Source organism: Colobus angolensis, unplaced genomic scaffold (genome assembly GCF_000951035.1).
Source record: "Colobus angolensis palliatus isolate OR3802 unplaced genomic scaffold, Cang.pa_1.0 Scaffold8, whole genome shotgun sequence".
NCBI lineage: Eukaryota > Metazoa > Chordata > Mammalia > Primates > Cercopithecidae > Colobus > Colobus angolensis.
In genome coordinates, this window is record NW_012121820.1 from 18,881,672 (window position 1) to 18,888,414 (window position 6,743).

Here is a 6,743-nt window from a genome sequence, read left to right on the forward strand (position 1 = left end):
TGGCGCACCTGTAAGCCCAGCTACTCAGGAGGTTGAGGTGGGAGAATCACTTGAACCTGGGAGGCGGAGCTTGCAGTGAGCCAAGATCCTGCCACTGCACTCCAGCCTGGGCAACAGAGCAAGACTCTGTCTCAAAAAAAAAAAAAAAAGAAAAGATTTCACTTCTGTTCAAATAATACATATACAATTTCATCCTCATATATATATGTAATTATTATTTTTTTGAGACAGGGTCTTGCTCTGTCACCCAGGCTGTAGTGTAGTGAAGCAATCACAGCTCATTGCAGACCTTGACCTCCCAGGCTCAAGTGATTCTCCCACCTCAACCACCTGAGTAGCTGAGACTACAGGTATGTGCCATTGTGCCACCACACCCAGCTAATTTTTTTGATTTTTACTAGAGACAAGGTCTCGCTATGTTGCCCAGGCTGGTCTTGAACTTCTGCACTCGAGCGATCCTCTGGTATAGGCAGGAGCCACTGCACCTGGCCAAAATTAACTTTCTGTGTGTATTTGTGTATTTGTATATACGTAGGGCAAATGTCCGAAGGGGTACTGTCAATAGAGATTACCTCTGGGGAATGGGATTGGGTAAAGGACTGAGGGGGATTTTAACTTTTTATTTTACATACTTCTCCCTGGAAAGTTGACATCATAGTGAAATCTGGGACAAAGTCTGGACATAAACTAGGCACCCATTCTCTGAACTGAATATATGCAAGAGCTTTCATGCTCACCTCTCAGCTCTTGCAAACTGGCTAAGATATAGCATCAAAGTCTTTTCTTTTTGCAGCTTATCAAAATGGTCTAGTTGGAAGAGGGATAGGAACCTTGTTTTCCTGCCCTGGGCCTCAGGAAAAGTAGAATGACTTAAATCACTACCAGTTTATATTGTCTTGACTTTTATTAAAAATTATGAAACATTTCTTTTTTCTTTTTCTTTTCTTTTTTTTTTTTTTTTGAGATGGAGTGTTGCTCTGTCTCCCAGGCTGTAGTGCAGTGGTGTGATTTCGGCGCATTGCAGCCTCCGCCTCCTGGATTCAAATGATTCTCCTGCCTCAGCCTCCCGAGTAGCTGGCATTACAGGCACCTGCCACCACACCTGGCTAATTTTTGTATTTTTAGTAGAGATGGGGTTTCACCACGTTGACCTGGTTGGTCTCAAACTCCTGACCTCAGGTGATCTGCTCACTTCAGCCTCCCAAAGTGCTGGGATTACAAGTGTGAGTCATTGTGTGCAGCCTGAAATATTTCATTTCTGAAGAGTTATTTCATGCTTAAAGGATTACATTTCAAACATACCTATCCCCACCACCAAGCATAAGAAATACAATATTACTAATATAGTTGAAGCCCCCTATGGGCTCCTCCTCAGTTGCATCTCTCTCTCCCTGCCACAGCCCCTGAAGTAACCACTTCAAATGAAAATGAAGATTTGATATTTTTCATTTCCTTATATTTCTGTATACTTACACTACTTATGTATATATCCCTAAACAATAGATAGTGGTATTTCATATATTTTAAGCTTTATATAAATGATATTAAAATGTATGTATTCCTCTGTACATTTTGCTTTTTTCACTTAATATATTAATAAGATTCATTCATGTGGCTATGTGTAGACCATTCATTTTCACTGCTTTAAAATATTCCGGCTGGGGAGGTATAATCCCAGCACTTTGGGAGACCAAGGGGGGTGGATCACTTGAGCCCAGGAGTTCAAGACCAGCCTGGGCAACATAGTGAGACCCCCATCTCTACAAAAATAAAATAAAATTAGCTGGGCGTGATGGGGTGTGCCTGTGGTCCCAGCTACTCAGGAGGCTGGGGTAGGAGGATTGCTTGAGCCCTGGAGGTTGAGACTGCAGTGAGCCATAATCATGCCACTGCACTCCAGCCTGGGCAACAGAGCGAGACCCTGTCTCAAAAAAAAATAAATAAATAAATTTTGGGAATAGATTATTATTTATGTATCCATTCTCTTGTTGCTGAACATTTAAGTTTTTTTCCAGTTTTTTGCTATTACAAACAGTGCTGGTATGAACATTCTCATACACGAGTCCTTGTGCATATGTGGGAGTTTTTGTAGGTGCAAACTTGAGAGTGGAATTTCTGAGTAATAAGGTATATGCATCTTCAGTTTTACTAGATATTGCCAAACTATTTTACAAAAAGGTTGTGCCAATTTACATTCCCAGCCGCGTATGAGAATTCCCTCGCTTCACATCCTTGCCAGCTCTTGGCATTATCAGATGGTTGGGTGTAAAATGGCATTTCTCTTTGGTTTTAGTTTGCATTTATCTGATTCTTAGCGAGGTTGTGCATATTTTTGCTTTAACTTCTTTCTCCCTTGAAGGCTTGAAAGGTACTTTGGGATGGGTAAGAGAGGGTAAGAGAGTGTATGATTGAACCAATTTGGAATTGAATGCTGTGAGCCTTCGATCTAAGTGGGTAGGGTCTGGGTCCACTTTCGCCCACATTATCTTATACAGAGCTCATAACATCAAGGGCTTTCTTTGCTTTTCTTTCTTTCTTTCTTTTTTGTTTTTTGAGATGGAGTCTCGCTCTGTTGCCCAGGCAGGAGTGCAACGGTATGATCTCTGCAGCGTGCAACCTCCGCCTCCTGGATTCAAGCAATTCTCCTGCCTCAGCCTCCCAAGTAGCTGGGATTTACAGGTGGGTGCCACCACGCCTGGCTAATTTTTGCATTTTTAGTAGTGATAGGGTTTCATCATGTTGGCCAGGCTGGTCTCGAATTCCTGACCTCAAGTAATCCATCCGCCTTGGCCTTCCAAAGTGCTGGGATTTGTAATCCCAGGGGGCCAGCTACATCGAGGCCTTTCTAATCAGGTTAAGATTCATCATGGACAAATGGCAGCAGCAATAGCTATTTCCCAAGCACCCCTCTCATATCCTAGAGCCCTGAAAATTGAACAGTGAGACAATGGTACCATTATTATAGGTAACACTTATTTCAGGCCAGGAACAGTGTTCAGCTCTTTACATAAATAGTCTTACTTTATTCTTATGCTAGCCCTATAAAATGGGTTTCACTAGCATCACCATTTTACTAATAAAGAAACTGAGGCTCAGAGAGGTTAAGTGACTTACCTAAGGTCATACAGCAAAAGCTATAATTTGAAACTTTCTCTCTCTCTGATGCCAAAGTTTGTGAATTTAACCCCCTACACAGTGTCTCAAAAATTATTTTGATCACTCTTCATCAATACATTTTTGAACACATACCTCCAACATGCTTGAATGTTTAATATATATGTTATAAAACATTTTTTTTTTTTTTTTTTTGAGACGGAGTCTCGCTCTGTTGCCCAGGCTGGAGTGCAGTGGCCGGATCTCAGCTCACTGCAAGCTCCGCCTCCCGGGTTCACGCCATTCTCCTGCCTCAGCCTCCCGAGTAGCTGGGACTACAGGCGCCTGCCACCTCGCCCGGCTAGTTTTTTGTATTTTTTAGTAGAGACGGGGTTTCACTGTGTTAGCCAGGATGGTCTCGATCTCCTGACCTCGTGATCCGCCCGTCTCGGCCTCCCAAAGTGCTGGGATTACAGGCTTGAGCCACCGCACCCGGCCTCATTCTTAAAATTCATACTATGTGCTAGGCCTTTAATCACTTTCTCTGGGGCAGACCATGCTCATTGTTTCCATGTTACAGACAAAAAAAAATTAAAGCTGGCTGGGTGTAGTGGCTCATGCCTGTAAATCAGTAACCAGCATGGCAACATATGAGACTCCATCTCTATAAAAAAAAATTTTTTTAAATTAGCCAGGCATGGTGGTACACACCTGTGGTCGCATCTACTCGGGAGGCTGAGGCAGGAGTATGGCTTGAGCCCAGGATGTCAAAAGGTCAAGGCTGCAGTGAGCTATGTCTGTGCCTCTGCACCCCAGCTTGGGTGACAGAAAGAGACCCTGTCTCAAACAAAACAAAACCACCACCAAAAAAACTGGGCATGGCGGCTTATGCCTGTAATCCCAGCATTTTGGGAGGCCCAGGCAGAAGGATCCCTTGAGCCCAGGAGTTTGAGACTAACCTGGATAACCTGATGAAACCTTCTCTGCTTCCTCTGTACAAAAAAAAAAGAAAAAATTAAAGCCCAGAAAAATAGTTAAGTAAGTAGCCCAAGGTCACACAGCTTAGAAGTGCAGAGTGAGGATTTGAACTCAGAAAGTATGGGACTGGGCATGCCTGTAATCCCAGCACTCTGGGAGGCCAAGGTGGATGGATCACCTGAGGCCAGGAGTTTGAGACCAGCCTGGGCAACATGGTAAAACTCCGTCTCTACTAAAAATACAAAAATTAGCTGGGCATGGTGGCGCACCTGTAAGCCCAGCTACTCAGGAGGTTGAGGTGGGAGAATCACTTGAACCTGGGAGGCGGAGCTTGCAGTGAGCCAAGATCCTGCCACCGCACTCCATCCTGAGCAACGGAGCAAGACTCTGTCTCAAAAAAAAAAAAAAAGAAGATGGAAGTATGGAGCCCCAGGGAACAGAGAAAATAAAAAGAGTGTTGGGAGAGGGGCAACTTAAGCATTTTCTCATTCTAAACCCAGGGATGGGGGTGGGGAAGAAAAGAGAAATGCTGCTGTTGGAGCCAGGGTCTACACTGCATCGGGGCTGGGTGGCTGAGGTGTAGAAAATCACAGAGTGGGCACCAGGCCAGCAGCTGGGATTTGACTGAGACCTAAAGAATGAGGGTCCTGTTGAGCAAAGGGAAATGAAGGAAGCAAGCGGTAGTGTTTCCTACTCCAGAGAGCACATGCTGGAGGAAGATAAGGGAGACAGGAAGCTGAGCTGGGGCCAGTGTTGGTGCAGCCCCAGTGGGTAAGGGAGGCCTTGCCAGGGCAGCAGGAGCAGGGACGGGCCAGGGACTGGCCGTGTGCCCAGCTGGACTTCAGAGGGCCAGGCTCTCCCACCCCTGTTTTTAGCTACTGGAGAACGGCAGTTTAAGCAACCTGGCCTAATTTGGGTAACAAAAGAGTGTGGACCCTTCAAAGGCACTTCCCCCTTAGGATGTGGAATAATAGCAATAACGTGTGTGAAGAGCTTGTAATGTGCCAGGCACAGTATTAAGTAAGCAGAGTCCATGTATTTTTTTCTCACTAGTACCCTGTGAAAAGTCTGAAGAAAGTCCGGGCCAGGTGCTCAGGCCTGTAATCCTAGCACTTTGGGAGGCCAAGCTGGGAGGATTGCCTGAGTCCAGGAGTTTGAGACAAGCCTGGGTAATATAGCAAGACCCTGTTGAAAGACAGACAGAGAGAGAGAGAGAGGAAGGAAGGAAGGAAGGAAGAAAAGGAAGGAAGGAAGGAAGGAAGGAAGGAAGGAAGGAAGGAAGGAGAAAGAAGGAAAGAAGAAAAAGAAAGAGAGAAAGAGAAAGAAAGAAGGAAAGAAGAAAAAGAAAGAGAGAAAGAGAAAGAAAGAAGGAAAGAAGAAAAAGAAAGAGAGAAAGAGAAAGAAAGAAGAAAGGAGAGAAGGAGGGGGGAAGGAGGGAGGCAGGAAGGAAGGAAGGGAGGGAGAGAAAAAAAGGGAGGGAAGGCAGTCTGAAAAAATAGCCATCATTCTCATTTTGCAGATGAGGACACAGAAGCACAGAACAGTGAACTGACCTGCTCAAAGACATCCAGCTGGTAAAAGGCAGAGCTGGGACTCAAACCCAGGTGAGTTGAATGCCAAAACATGCTTTCTTCATTATTAGACCATCTCATGAGGATAAACAAGATGATGCATTCAAAGCTCCCAGAACACAGTACATGTTCAGTAGGTGAGAGAGATAAGAAAGGAGCTTAGCAGCAAACAGAACAGACCCTGTCCAGGAGGGATGGACATTAAGTATGACTTCTTGAAAAGAAGGCAAAGGAATAGATGTAAGTCTTCATCAGAATTTCCCCCTGTATCATCCCCCCCAACACACCCCAACTTAGGGAACATGAAAAGAAGCTCCAAACACCCAGGATGATGCCTGCTCTTGCCTACCCCAGCAATTGGTAGTAGCCTGGTATTGTTGGCTTGGCTCCTGCCTATCTCTCTAGCCTTATCTACCCATGTATTCCAGTTGCAGCCAAATCCATTCCTCCTGGTTTCCTGAACACAGAACACATAAATATTACCTTTTCACTTTTTTTTTTTTTAACAGTAAGCTAAGGTTAATTTATTATTGAAGAAAGAAAAATGTTTTTGTATAAATTTAGTGCAGCCTAAGTGAACAGTGTTGATAAAGTCCACAGTAGCGTACAGTAATGTCTTAGGCCATCACATTTGCTTACCACTCACTCACTGACCCACTCAGAGCAACATCAAGTCCTTCAAGCTCCATTCATGAAGTACACCCTCTACAGGTATACCTTTTAAAATCAACTATACCATATTTTTACTGTACTTTTTCTATGTTTAGATTTCTTTTTTTTTAATTTTTATTATACTTTAAGTTCTGGGGTACATATGCAGAACGTGCAGGTTTGTTATGCAGGTATACACTTGTCATGGTGGTTTGCTGCACCCATCAACCCGTCATCTACATTAAGTATTTCTCCTAATGCTATCCCTCCCCTAGACCCCCACCCCCTGACAGACCCCAGTGTGTGATGTTCCCCTCACTGTATCCATGTGTTCTCGTTGTTTTTTTCTTGTAAATTTGTTTAAGTTCTTTGTAGATTCTGGATATTAGCCCTTTGTCAGGTGGATAGATTGCAAAAATTTTCTCCCATTCTGTAGGTTGCCTGTTCACT